The 15156-nt window shown below is 40.5% G+C and overlaps 1 protein-coding gene and 1 long non-coding RNA gene across 4 annotated transcripts in view; both read left to right on the plus strand.

Moving 5' to 3' along the window:
• The window catches only part of phf21b (PHD finger protein 21B), a 67894-nt gene that overhangs the window by 19079 nt on the left and 33659 nt on the right, over nt 1–15156 (plus strand). The window lies entirely within an intron of this gene.
• On the plus strand, nt 3899–6739 carry LOC310719252. The gene is made up of 2 exons (XR_014531419.1): nt 3899–5804; nt 5993–6739. It is a non-coding gene; the product is annotated as an uncharacterized lncRNA (long non-coding RNA).

The following is a 15156-nucleotide window of genomic DNA, read 5'->3' on the forward strand; positions in this document are numbered from 1 at the left end:
ACGATAGTGTCTTTGTGATTGACAGGAGAAAAGAGTGGTTATGTAGCAGCCTAAACATATTTTACTACGATCATTACTTACTTGCATGAGGACGACGTGCTTAAATGTATCGACGCTTAATGCTTAAATGCTACTATCAGGGTTTCCGCTGAGTCTCAAAAAGTCTCAAAAAGTCTACAATTAAAAAAATCTAAATTTTAGGCCTTACAAAAGAATATATTTTTTTAAAATCTAAAATCATTTTAAACATGTCTACATTTTCCGATATCCATTAATGCCATTCGAGCTAAATGATGGAATGTTTGGAATGTTTTTTTTGTTTGTTTTCACTGGTTTTGAAGTTCTTTCTTTCGCTTTTCCAAATATAATCCGTTGTATTATGACTATAAATGAGACCAACATGCGACAGTTATGTTTTCAGCCCGGATTTCTCTCTTGGATTTTTCAGCTTTAGGGAAGTGCCTCAAAAAAAGGGCTTGGTTAAGGTCAGATGCTAACAACGCATTTGTGTCATGATATAGGTCTTAAATTTCATTCCTATTGGTCCTAAAAAGTCATTTGACTGGGCGAAACCTGCGGAAACCCTTTTCACAGACAAGACTAGGAATGAAAAAATTTTGGGTAATGGATTTGTTGATGATGTAACTGCGATAATGTGATGCGATATGCTCAGAAATAATACTGTTTGTAAAAAGATTGTGCATATATGTGCTTAATTTGCCCCTCTGCTGAAGATACCTTAAGGATGGTGAAAGGGGGTTGAGTTTAGAAAAAGATGGAGTGAGAGAGGCCGTCCTTGCATCGTCGCTCAGGCACACGGGCACTAACAAAGCGTCCCACTTCATAATGAATGGCCCTTTAATTTGTTTTTCCTGACAAGGTCACTGTGAGTGATGGGTGAAAGGTATTTTTTTTACTGTGCCCACACTGACAGCGAGTGAGAAAGAAGAGAAGAGAAGAGAAGAGAAGAGAAAGATGAAAGAATGAAGAAGTAAACAGAACAAAAAATTACACGCGCATATTCAAGCCTCCGTCCTCACAAGAAACTCACTGTTGGTGCGGCACTGTGCCGATGTCCTTGTCTTGGTCAACTGCAACGTTTAATACGTTGGCTTTATGCAGCAAGGCTACTTTTGTGTGCTCGCATTTTGAGCCAGGTTTAAACAGGCTGCCAGGCAGGAAGGCAAGCAAGCGCAGCTACTTTTGCAGTCGCCGAGCATTTTATTTGCTTATTCAAAATACCGTATAAACTCAGAGCAGCACTCTGTAGTAATTATTTACCAATTCATTATAGGTAGATCACATCGTGCGGAGGTCTCGTCCAGGTCAACCGTGATGTTTGAAATAGGGCCCTCAGGATTCTTCTGGATTTTGATTTAGAATGCAGCAATTATTTTTACATCCTACATTAAGATTTAGGGCAGCAGGCTGGTGCAATGTTGCTGCCATACAGCGCCAAGATCTCCTGAGCTCCTGATCTCCTGAGCTCTCGTTAATGTCTGTGACTGTGACAGGTTAACATCCCATCTACTGCGTATTCCCAGCTCACTTCCGGTACTCATGACCAGATATTGAAGAAGAATGGCTTAATGAATGAAGGTGTTTCATCATTTCGAAAGCATTCTCCAAAAACATTGCTATTTTTAGATGTTTGCACTGATTGTGCAGAACATTTGTATTAGCTGATTATGTTTAAATGTCCATAATAATTACATATTCAAAGGCAAAAATAGCACAATTCAATGCAAAGTATGCCTTTTCTTTACACACACACACACACACACACACACACACACACACACACACACACACACACACACACATATACAAACATGTTTCTAGACATAGTTAGAATAAACATATAGCTACTGAAGTCCGAAACGAGCTAATCACAACTTTCAATTACAAAAATAGACCGGAAAAACAAAAATGAATGAAAATTGCCGTGCACGTAAGTATTAGTCATATGTACCATCGCTACAGGATGTACGAGAGCTTTTTTCTAATCTAAAAGTAATGCTCAGAACAAGGTCAGAACAGCACAAACACCTGAATAATATGACTCATTACTTTACATAGAGAATCATTGTTTTCCCTGGCAGAGGTGACTAGCTGATTATGACTACAAGTAGCATCTCAGCGTCAAGATGGAGGTCAAATTCAAAACAGCTTTCAAAATTATGCACACGCTCCCTCTGTTTCATGCAAGGAACCGTACAGCAGGCCCTAGAAAAAAAAAACCAAGTGGAGCGCATGTGCTAGAATGAAGAGATTTGCTGTTCACAGCACAGCAGTGGCAGCATGCAGATGTTTAGGGCCTGGCATTAGCATTCATTTGAATTACATGTGTATAGAAACTCAACTAACCGGCAAGTAAATCCAAAAGCTCCTGCTTACTGAGTAGCCTTCTGGCACGTGGCGCCGTGTTACACGTGGGCTGCACATTGCCACAGAGCAAAGTGGGAACCAGTGCCGTCAGCCTGCATATTCTGTTCATGACTTGTATGTGTAATAATGTGTAATTTGCAATGTGTAAAATGTGTCATTTAATTTCAGCTTCTAATAAAAAGGATTTCTGAAAACAAATCTGATTTATATTATAGACATCACGTACAGATCATGTTACTGTCATCTTGTCGATGACCTGTAGACTCATACCTACTATAATATATTCTGTAAAAAAAAATCTGATGAATATTGACCTGTTGCCAATGATTCAATTGTCTAAAGTCATCAATTAAAAAAATTCAAGAATTAAATTGCTAAAATAATTAGTCACAACAGAAGGAAGAAACTACTAATAGGTGAATTTGGCCCAGATATACTCCCACTTCCTGTTTTTAATTTTTTTTATCGCCACTCCTGAAGTTGTGACGTCTCGTTGATCTTCTAAGCTACTGGAGCGGTTTCTGTAAGCAAACCACTCTTCGACTTTAAAATTAAAACATATTGTGCACGTTTTGAACCCCGCGGCTTAAACAACGAAGCGGCTTATTCATGAATTTTTCCTGGGTTTCTCCCGGTTTCACAAACTTCAAGCAAAAAAAAATGAACCTCTGAACATTAGACCAATGAAATTTCCAAACGGAAACAAAAAAACGCACCTCACCTGTGTTCTGAGCTTCACGGCATTCGGGAGAAACTTTTGCTTTCCAAAACTCGTGCTTTTTTATTTTTCATGGCAACGGTGTTACGGGTTAGTCAAAGAAACTTAGAAATGAGCATCAGACAATAATAAGGACATAATCCTCAGTCTTACACACATGCAGTAATAGCGGAAAAATGCAGTGCCAGGCTATTCCCAAAATGCCGCTCTGCTCTTAAAGGAGCCACAACATATTTCACCTGTTACACCGTGTAACAGGCACTGTCTTTCGTTAAAGCCTGTGTAAAGTTCATTAGTTTCAGTGTAGACAGGCTTATAGACGGGTGCGGCTTATTTATGTTCAAAATAAAAATATTTGTAAAATTCAGTGGGTGCGGCTTATATATGGGTGCGCTTTATAGTCCGGAAATTACGGTATATATAATATACAATTTATAATACATATGTGTAATTTATTAATTTATTCATCTTTAGTAGGTGCTTTATCCTGGTCAGGGTCATTAGTAGACCAACAGACTGTTTTATAAACTTCAGATCCACAAAATTATATCTCATAAAGTGTCATCATATATCTTAATATTTATATATGTATTTAAACAACTGGAATATCACGTCGTGCTGCGTTTATCAGTTTATTATTTCCTTCTTTTACATATTCAGGACGATTTCATTAGTTTCGGGAAAGATAACTTTTCAGACGTTGACATTTTACCATGTAAATGCACTTAAATTCAATTTCCATTATTGCTTTACTTATCAAAGGCACCGTGAATGTAAACAAAGATGGAAAGAGATGGTAAAAAAAAAAAGCAATTAAAAAAACAAACAGGCTCCCAGTATCGCCTCAGAGAAAGAGATAAATGTGTGCTGCTTCACACTTCCTTAGTTAAGGTATCTGGTCTGAGCAAAGCAGCAGTACAATGAGATGTGGTCTAAACGTCCTGAACCGAAATGAAGTCCATTTGCACAAACAGGACAAAGAAACGTAAAATGTTCACTATGGAGCACCAAGATGTTCTACGATACAACATTTTTCATAACAGGAAGAGACTCAGGGCTGTTATTTTCTTTCCAAATAGAACCATACAATGCCTATTTATCCTTGAGCTCAAAATCCCACTTATTGTATGCGTTATTGTTTTGTACGCATTTCCGCCCTTATTTTCATGATGAAAGCAAATAAATGTGGAGGACCCTGTATTCAGTGCATTTACAGAAATGAAAGTTGAATTAAAGCAGCCTTATTCGTTTTAGCACAAACACACTTTAATTGGTTCATTAAAAAAAACGAACACAGTGTGTGTAAATATAGTGCTTATGGAAAAATCTTTGCTTGTGGCTAATGTTCTAATTTAGTTCATATATGCTTAAGAACACGCACTAGTCGAGCGTACTAAAACCATTAGGCACTGATGGTACTGCCCGTATTATATAATCATTTTTTATTTAATTGGCTCTTATTAAACAGTGCTACCCTGTGCTTTATTCAGACTCTTGTTTTAAACCACATTAGCTATATTAGTATCTCTAATCTTGATGATCCATTTGTCTGGCTTTGCTCCGCGGGCATTGTTCCCACCTTGCTTAGCTCCCGTGGAAAGTGCCGTATCATTTTAATTGGCTATTGTTTTCATTGTCTGACCTGGCTGAGCAGGCAAGGAGTCTCCAAACACACAAAAACAAGCAGGCGAGGGAAAACGGGAGGTAGCCAAACACGTCTAAATAAAGTTGAAAGCATTCATCATGTGAATGAACTCGCTGCATCGTGTCCCAAAGATGGAGACCCTCCGTATTTGTCACTGTGACAGAGCCGAGGCTAACAGCGCCTGCATGATGATGATACGTGCCTCGCACTTACCATATGGATTTGTTCTTACGCTTACGCATTCACAAGCCACGAACAGTTAGGAATTTCTGAAATGGACATTTCCTATCACAATTTTATTAAAGGAATTTGTTTATTTATGGGTTCCCCTTTTGAGTCTGGTTCCTCTCAAGGTTTCTTCCTCATACGATCTAAGAGAGTTTCGCCTTGCCACAGTCGCCCCAGGTTCACTCATCTGGGATAAATATGCATAATGCACTTAAATTCTGTCGAGACAAGGCCTATTGTAAAAAGCGCTATAGAAATGAGCTTGAAACTTAAAACATTATATTGCCCAGAGACTTATAGACGATTCGGTTTTAATGCACTGGTCACATTTGTATTAATTCTCATCTTTAGATAAATTAGGATGTTTAACTCGATTGCGGTGAATAGAATTAATTAGTTATTCCACCAGGGGAAAATACTCTTATGTAGTTGCCTCTGCTGCATTTCGGTCGCCCAGGAATCTGATTATCGACGCAAAAAGTGTTACCATAATTTAACGGGAAAACTTGGCAACCTGGACAAGGGCTTAAATAAATACTGAGAAAAATGAGTGTGCTTGGAATGAATAAATCTCCTGAAAATAATTTTGATGTACAATATCATACTTGTGTCCTCGCCAAATAAGCAGCAAGCGTTTGGCTATTCGGCTATGAGCGCGATTTTCCTGTACCCTATAAAATGCTGCCTTTTTTAATACTAAATCTGGTATGCGTTTGTAGATTTTTTTGTTTTCCTGATTTCAAAAGGCGTGTTACTTTCCAGTATCTGTGTGAGCAGAATAATCCGTTAAGTAAAACCAGTTTACATCGTGCCATCACGTATGTAGTGCAGCAGCTCGGGATTTGGAGCCACCAGGTATAAACATATAACAAATTGTGAAAGTCCAAATAAAACGCAGGTGACTGATAAATCCACAGCCTGATTAAAAACCGGAAGCCTGATCACCTGTACAGGCTTACGATTTGTCCACATCTGCATAAGACAGAAACATGAAAACAAATGTGATCTTATAGGTCTAAAGCTATAATTTGAAGTTGATTATTTAGGGATAGTTCCATGGGTTGCTATGGGGAAAGAAAAAAAAAGTATAATTCTGTTCTACTCTGTTATTATCAGTATCTCTGTCTCCAAGGACAACATGACCCCAAGTTCTTTTAAATGTTAACTAGATTAAAAGCAATACACAATTATAGGAAGACTCTTTCGAGCTGTGCTTTTTTTTTTTTTTTTTTTTTTTTTTTATAAAGAAACTTTAATGATATTCCAGCCTGTAGTTTTGCTCAAAAGGAAAAAAAAAACGAGGTTTTTTTTTTTTTAGATAAATGAAAATGATTATTTCCTGTATACTGGAACAATTACTCCAGGCAGCAGGCATTATCAACCAACTCATTACACCCGAATTATAAATACCCCACCTTTCCAGAACACCCCCCATTCCAGGGGAAGCTGCGAGCAAAGATGGAGGTTAGTCTTTATGCTGTGAGTGGAGTGGAATATCAGGACTCTCCTTTACCCAGGAGGAGTCAGGCAGCCCTCAGTGACCCAGATGAAATGAGAATGAAAGAGGGGGTGAAGCCAGTGACAAGAAGGCTGTCTGTAATATACAATCACATAGCGAGTATTCCCAAAAGAAGGAGCACTCGAGCTTTAACTTGTCATAAAGGAAAGTATTGAATAAAGAAAACGAAGTCTGTAGAAAATGTTTCGATCTTTTACATTTACACCGATGATGTTCCTAAAAAGAGATAAAAAAAAAAGAGGACAATTCCATACTTGTTATCATCCTGACAGACTGGTGTTTAAGGTGTGGAATAGAAATCCACTCACATGCTGTGAATTTATTTCTCATTTATAATGACACGTGGCATCGAGAGGACGCGTCGAGAAAGCCTGGTATGATGCTTTCCAAATGTGTTTCTACGGAGATAAATCAAATACGGAGTGAGATTGATTTTTTTGGGGGGTTTTTGGGGAAAAAAAAATAAAATCATTCCATTGGAAATAGATGTTAGCAAATGCACTAGGAAAATTGAAGGAGTGCGCATTTTGTGCTCGGAAATGAATTTTAAAAACGGTGCGAAAAAAAAAGGTGCGCTTTTAATACAGGCCTCTCTGACAGTTCGCCATGTTGAACCGACAGGCGCAGGGGCTACAGTGCGGGTCGTCACGCTATTTTAATAGACGTCACTCCTCAGAGAAAGGTTTCTTCATCTCTCCACATTGATTACACAGACAGTATTTGAGCGGACGGCAGACGACGAGCAGATATTGCTTTTGTGATTTGTTATCTAGGCTGTCATAACAAGCAAAACCTTACGCACACACATACACACACACACACACACACACACACACACACACACACACACACACAAAAAAAGGAGAAAAGATTCCATTTTCTCTCCCTTAATGAAATGGCAATTTAGGCCTGGTGCAAATGGCTAGAGATGAAGTGGGATGCATGAACCTGGAGACAGGCGTCTCGTCTGCTCCCATGGGAAGATGAAAATAGAGGTGCTCAGAATATGCACAGTCACCCAGAGGCCTAACATCGAAGAGTGACAGGACCGCGGTAGTTCATCTGGAAAGATCAAAACAAGTTGCGGTGGAAGCAAGCATCGGTTGAAAATGGATTTTCTTGAGAGGGAATTAAAAAGTATTCACTGTTCGAAATGAGAATTATAGGATGCGCATGCAGATTTAATCGGCGTATAAATAAACAGCCGCAAGTTTCCTACGCTAAGAGAATATTAGAGCAGTAATAAGGCACCTATGGTCGGGTTTTCACAGTTTCCTGCACTCACTAATTGGCGAGGAGCATGTCGGGGCATGCTAGAGGCTGTGGCTGTGTTAGGTAGCATGCAGAACGGCTGTCGCAGGGGGACAACTGTGTGCTTCCTGGTGCCTTTTCATATTTCACCCATGTCGCATCAAGCCTACAGTTTTTCTAATAACGTCTTACCCGAGGCAGCACTGCTCGGCTCGCTGACACGATTTACGACAAGCCAGGGAGATGTACTGTGTGTTTTTTTTTTGTTTTTTTTTGCTTCGTATGAGACTCTGGAAAAGTTTCCCAAGCAGGAAGACAGGGAATCCCCCGAGACATGTGTTGAGTTTCATCAGGAAAAAGCCCTGGCACATTTTACCAAACGTTACAAATGTGTTCCCTGCAGACAGCGGCCTGTGCGATCGCTTTAAGAGCGCAGACAAACAGCTGAGCTTTACAGCGCAGACAAGTTGGAAGTTTTTCGAGACAAGATGAAAAGGAAAATGGAGGAAAACAATCTGTCTGTTTATTCCTTGGGCCTTGAGGGAGCAGAAGCCTTATTTGCATCGGTGAGAGGAGAAATTAATGTTTGCTTAACCCATTTGCTATTTCATTTGAAAAAGCATATCATTCGAACACTAGTATAAATGATTTTAAACGAACAGGCTAGGGCAAGTAGCACATCACGTTTGTGTACACTTTAGAGAAAATAGAAGCTCCATCGCTATAGGTATGTCACTGAGGTACATCACACTAATACAAATCTTTACAGTTGAATTCAATCCTACACAACAAATGAACGCTTTTGCTTTGAAAACGTTAGAAGGGATATTTCACAGTCCATGCTACAGGGGTATAAGGAGTCAAATCCGACCTCAGTAATACTGAATTTCAAGGCGCGTTTACAACTCGGCACATCCTCAGGCCTTTGCACAGCTCTCAAGGAGCTTTGGTGTGTTAGACGTTATCTGAGTCAGAGCGCAATGTGATGAGACAACAGAATGAATAAGTGCAGCGAGTGCGATGGCGCGTACGTCCTCGGTGACCGCTCCGGCACGGTGTAATTGCGCAATCCAGTCCGTCGATAGTCTGTCGAAGTGACTGCGAACAATCATATGTGCTAATGCAGGTAGCAATCAATACAGGTGCAGCTGAACTCGGGAGGGTGCTGTATGTTCAAAAAGGATGTAGACAGCACCATTGCTGAAAGACTCTGCAGCTTTACAGGAGAGTGATCCCTCTGATGCTGCAGGTCTCTGTTTCCAATCTAACTGATTTGGAAACTATCAGCATTTCAGCTTATAAATTTCCCTAGTGAGGAAAGCAATGCATATAAAATGAAGCCTGTCGTATTTATCCATCTTTTTTCTTTTTTCCTCCTCCGCACTCTCTCCTTCTCTCTCGCTCTCTCTCACACACACACACACACACACACACACACACACACACACACACACACACACACACACACACTCTCTCAAACCGACAACGAATATACACACATTCCATTAGGCCCGAGTCAAGTGACAATATATTCGTTTTCCAATTTTTCCTCACATGACTCCCAGGATACTGGCATGTGTATATAGGCATGAGATTACAACAGCAACAGGTATAAATATTGCCGTAAAGACAAGCGTGTGAGAGAAAGCACGGTTCGTGAGCAGATATATTGTAAATATGACAAATGTCAGACTATAATGATGGACATAAAACAGGAGGAGAGTGAGAAAGCAAGAGAGAGAGAGGACGAGCTTAAACAAGGGGACGGTAAACACCTCCTCCGTTATGAAGCTAAGATTTAAATAGAACTTTCCAGCAGCAAAGCCGATTCTGGACGATTACGCCGCAAGGATCTAAAACCAGTTACCAGTCTGCCTCCGTCAGATTCGGCATGACGGGAAAGCGTTTATGCAGACCAGGAAAACGTTACACACTTAAATGGCTCCTGTCTCGCTTTGAAAAAAGAAGTGTGATAAAGGAACGGTGGGGAGAAAAAAAAGGCAATTCATTAGGTCTTCAATTCATTACGTGTCAGTGTTATTTCAGCAGGAGCTACAATTCATTATGTGGTACGAGTCAATCTCCATTCTTGTTTGGTGGCAGGTTTATATATATCCAGCCTTGAGAATTTCCCCTACATAACCCAAGGATTTTTAAAAGGAATACTGGAGGGAAATGCCTAATTAAAACAAAGTGCATGCTTCCTGATTGGTGCATAATTGTTGCAGTGAATCAGTGTGTGTAATTGAGGTCGATTTTTGAAAAAAAAATTTGTTTCCTATTACAGGTTGTCCTGTAAATGGATATATTTGCATTTTGTGTTCTTGTCTACAGACGACAGACAGCGCAGTGTCAGCCAGAATCCTCTTTTTTTTTTTTTTCTTTTTAGATTTATCTCAGCGTCCCAGTGTGACAACCTTTTAACAACATGATGGCATAATGAGGTTTTTTTTGGAGCTCAGTAGTGGTGGGTGCTCTATGAATTGTAAGAGAAGCAACTAATGTTTTGTGTGTGTGTGTGTGTGTGTGTGTGTGTGTGTGTGTGTGTGTGTGTGTGTGTGTGTGTGTGTGTGTGACCATACCCATATAAAGAACTCCGGTTGTGTATATGTGGCAGTCCAGAAAAGGCTACAGCTTTAAATACAGGTTGTCAAATTCAGGATGCTTGGCATATCCTTTCCTGAAATCTAAGTCTGGTTGTAAGCACAGATCTTACTACTATATTGGTAGAATTATGCTACATCTTCAGATCTAATGTCCTCCATGTAGGGTTAGAACGATGTCATTACCCAGAACACAACTTGTGTGCTGTGAATGATGCCATAGTGCCTGCGAAACGTCTAAACAGGCATCGCCTTGCTCTTATAGTCCTCTTGCACACAAAATCTCTCGGCAGGTTTGTTACTTTGTCAGTTTAAACTCAAATGTGCTAGAAAGCGTAGCTGTTGCATTATTGAGATCCTTTGTGAGCAGCGTAATGACCGTCTGAAGTGTGAAACACCTTTCTTTGTTTCCTCCCAAAGGCATCATTAGGCACAGCTAAGGAGGACGATAAATAGAGAGAGTCATCTGAAGGCACAAAGTGAAGTTGTTAAACGATTCTCTGGAGCGTGCTAGTGCATGCAGAGAAGTGCGATGGCTGTAGTTCACTGAAGCTCAGGGCCCGTCTCGTTGCGGCGTCGATGAGTTTCCTCTCTCTCCTTCTCGCCCCTCCCATTCTTCCCCATGTCGATTTCCTCTATTCCTGTTGTCTGACAACAATTAATGGTCTTTGTGGGAGCTTCTCTGGCCCCCTTTGGTTTGTATTGAGTGTCCATTCACCTTGTCCCGGGCAGGCTGCAACACGAAGGCTCTTGTTCTTCAACGTGCCTATTTGTTACTGAGAAAGAGGTGGCCATGCCTGGCACTGAATCGTCACCTGCTATGAGCAAATTAAATATTGCATCATCCTATTGATTTGGAGATCTAATTCGAAGCGATCGCGGACGAACAATAATGGCGCACGCAAAGATTCCAGTTGTTTTTTATGTGCACTCCAGGCCTCCTGTCAAGCGAGAGAAGAGCATGTGGATGAGGGATGGTGAAGTGGGTTTGGGAGTAAAGGTTGGTCCATGTTTCCTGGTTTAAATACTGAAAAATACAGTACACCGGATGGAGGTGTGTTTGCTGTAAGATAGGCGCCAGTCATAGTCATAGTCACTCAGAAAATGTTACTAAGATCCCATTAATGAAGTAAAAACAAACAGTGTTTACAGAAGTGTACAGGCTCGAATATGAAGTGCAACATAAAACTTTAACCCAGTGTCAAGGTCATGGTTCTATTAAATGGATTGAGGAAAAAAAATAAGTTAGTCCCAGAGGTGAGAGACTGTATGAAAATGTATAAAATGAAAAATATCTGAGTGGAATATAGGCATTGTGGCTTTGCTTTTTCACCAGCTGAACCAGAAGCACTATTGAAGGACACGTTTCAACTGGAGCAAGTGAGACAGCAGAATAATGATTTTCCTGGAGCGTGTTCACGCGGGGCGCTTATTCCTTCTGCAGCCACACGTTGCGATACCAATAACCTCTCCGTGGTCCTGGCAAGCCCCTGCAAGACAGCGAAGATTCAGACACCGTCCCATATCTAGCATGCCATCTCTCCGGCAGATCCAAGCACATCACGACCGTTCTGCCAGGAACGAAATGAACATTCAAATCCTCCGTGTCAATATTTGCTGATGGGCTTTGTTCAATGCTCTGATATTGAAAGCCGCCGTCACGCTCTAGATGGCGAGCGACTACGCGGCAACTCACCATCAGACATTAATAACAAGAAGACTAGATGAGAAAAGGAAGACTATGTCACTACCTCCTCTGCCAGCACCCTGAATGAATGTGTTGCGCTGAGCCGTTGCCAGCACCCAAAAAAAATTGCAGGTGCTGTTGAAGAATCCAGCACAAACATGGGAAAAGCTGGGCAACAATCAACCGGCTCAGGTGTGCTTCATTTACTGAATGAAATTTATAGTGAAGGCTGTAATACAAAAAAAAAAAAAAAAAAAAAAAAAAAAAAAAAAAAAAAGATTGAGCATCTAATATGGGTGCTATTAGATTTCTATTGATATAACAGAGAAAGGAGGAGAAGAAAAAGAAAGGACACAATGTTGTCCTGCAGAAGGGTCTTGTGTTTAATTTAAACTGAGAGTCCAATTGAAGCACCATGTAGTATGGTCTTATCTCAGATCTTCCCGATTATTATTATTTGCCAATTTTTCTTCTCCAGATGCAACTCAGACTCATTAAATGTTGAATGCATGGAGCCGCACACTCGGCCTTTCATACACACACACACACACACACACACACACACACACACACACACACACACACACACACACACACACACACACACACACACACTTATATATATGTGTGTGTATATATGCATGTATATAGGTCCCCTGGTGGTCTAGTGGTTAAGATGCAGCGCTCCCACCGCTGCGACCCGGGTTCGATTCCCGGTCAGGGAACCATCCCCAGCCACTCTTAGTGCCGGTCCCAAGCCCGGATAAATTGGGGAGGGTTGCGTTAGGAAGGGCATCCAGCGTAAAACATGTGCCAAATCAAACGTGCGGAGGATCCGCTGTGGCGACCCCTAACGGGAGAAGCCGAAAAGAAAGTTTTTTATATATGCATGTATATGTGTGTTTATATACAGTGAGGAAAATAAGTATTTGAACACCCTGCTATTTTGCAAGTTCTCCCACTTAGAAATCATGGAGGGGTCTGAAATTGTCATCGTAGGTGCATGTCCACTGTGAGAGACATAATCTAAAAAAAAAATCCAGAAAAAACAATGTATGATTTTTTTAACTATTTATTTGTATGATACAGCTGCAAATAAGTATTTGAACACCTGAGAAAGTCAATGTTAATATTTGGTACAGTAGCCTTTGTTTGCAATTACAGAGGTCAAACGTTTCCTGTAGTTTTTCACCAGGTTTGCACACACACTGCAGGAGGGATTTTGGCCCACTCCTCCACACAGATCTTCTCTAGATCAGTCAGTTTCTGGCCTGTTGCTGAGAAACACGGAGTTTGAGCTCTCTCCAAAGATTCTCTATTGGGTTTAGGTTTGGAGACTGGCTAGGCCACGCCAGAACCTTGATATGCTTCTAGAGAGCCACTCCTTGGTTATCCTGGCTGTGTAGTTCGGGTCATTGTCATGTTGGAAGACCCGGCCTCGACCCATCTTCAATGCTCTAACTGAGGGAAGGAGGTTGTTCCCCAAAATCTCGCAATACATGGCCCTGGTCATCCTCTCCTTAATACAGTGCAGTCGCTCTGTCACATGTGCAGAAAAACACCCCCAAAGCATGATGCTGCCACCCCAATGCTTCACAGTAGAGATGGTGTTCTTGGGATGGTACTCATCATTGTTCTTCCTCCAAACATGTTTAGTGGAATTATGACCCAAAAGTTCTATTTTGGTCTCATCTGACCACATGACTTTCTCCCATGACTCCTCTGGATCATCCAAATGGTCATTGGCAAACTTAAGACGTGCCTGGACATGTGCTGGTTTAAGCAGGGGAACCTTCCGTGCCATGCATGATTTCAAACCATGACGTCTTAGTGTATTACCAACAGTAACCTTGGAAACGGTGGTCCCAGCTCTTTTTAGGTCATTGACCAGCTCCTCCTGTGTAGTTCTGGGCTGATTTCTCACCTTCCTTAGGATCATTGAGATCCCACGAGGTGAGATCTTGCATGGAGCCCCAGTCCGAGGGAGATTGACAGTCATGTTTAGCTTCTTCCATTTTCTAATGATTGCTTCAACAGTGGACCTTTTTTCACCAAGCTGCTTGGCAATTTCCCCGTAGCCCTTTCCAGCCTTGTGGAGGTGTAAAATTTTGTCTCTAGTGTCTTTGGACAGCTCTTTGGTCTTGGCCATGTTAGTAGTTGGATTCTTACTGATTGTATGGGGTGGACAGGTGTCTTTATGCAGCTAACAACCTCAAACAAGTGCATCTAATTTAGGATAATAAATGTAGTGGAGGTGGACATTTTAAAGGCAGACTAACAGGTCTTTGAGGGTCAGAATTCTAGCTGATAGACAGGTGTTCAAATACTTATATGCAGCTGTATCATACAAATAAATAGTTTAAAAATCATACATTGTGATTTCTGGATTTTTTTTTTAGATTATGTCTCTCACAGTGGACATGCACCTACGATGACAATTTCAGACCCCTCCATGATTTCTAAGTGGGAGAACTTGCAAAATATCAGGGTGTTCAAATACTTATTTTCCTCACTGTATATATGCATGTATATGTGTGTGTGTGTATATATATATATATATATATATATATATATATATATATATATATATATATATATATATATATATATACACAATGTGTATGTATTTACTAATATGACATATATTTAGTTCTGATCGTGCTGTGTAAAAATAGTACCCTGATGTCTTTTTTCTTTGCTGTGGTTTGTTTGGGCAGGTTTGAACACAGTGAATTGTACTCATGTGGGGAACAAATGAACTCTCATGAGCAAATTGGTTTCAGTGTGACTCTAAGCGAACTCTAGCACAATGAAAAAGTGATTAGATTCTGAACCAACCTAACTACAGGAGGATCAAACCGTTATATTTTGAGTTTGCCAGCGTTTCCTTTAAATGTGAGCTACTAAACTGAGCCGTGAGGCACTGAACTGTACCGCTTCAGAAATGCCATGTGTCCTGTATATTTTGTCTGACAAACAAACAAAGAGGAAACAAATCATTTCTCTGTGTATTTGGTAGAGGCTTGTTTGATTTTGTATCGCTGATGTATTTCAACTAATGTATAAAGAGTTTAGATGTTTTTTTTTAGTGCTCCACACTTTTGCCTTGTTTCAATG

Source organism: Silurus aristotelis, assembly GCF_946808225.1.
Source record: "Silurus aristotelis genome assembly, chromosome: 24".
Lineage (NCBI taxonomy): Eukaryota > Metazoa > Chordata > Actinopteri > Siluriformes > Siluridae > Silurus > Silurus aristotelis.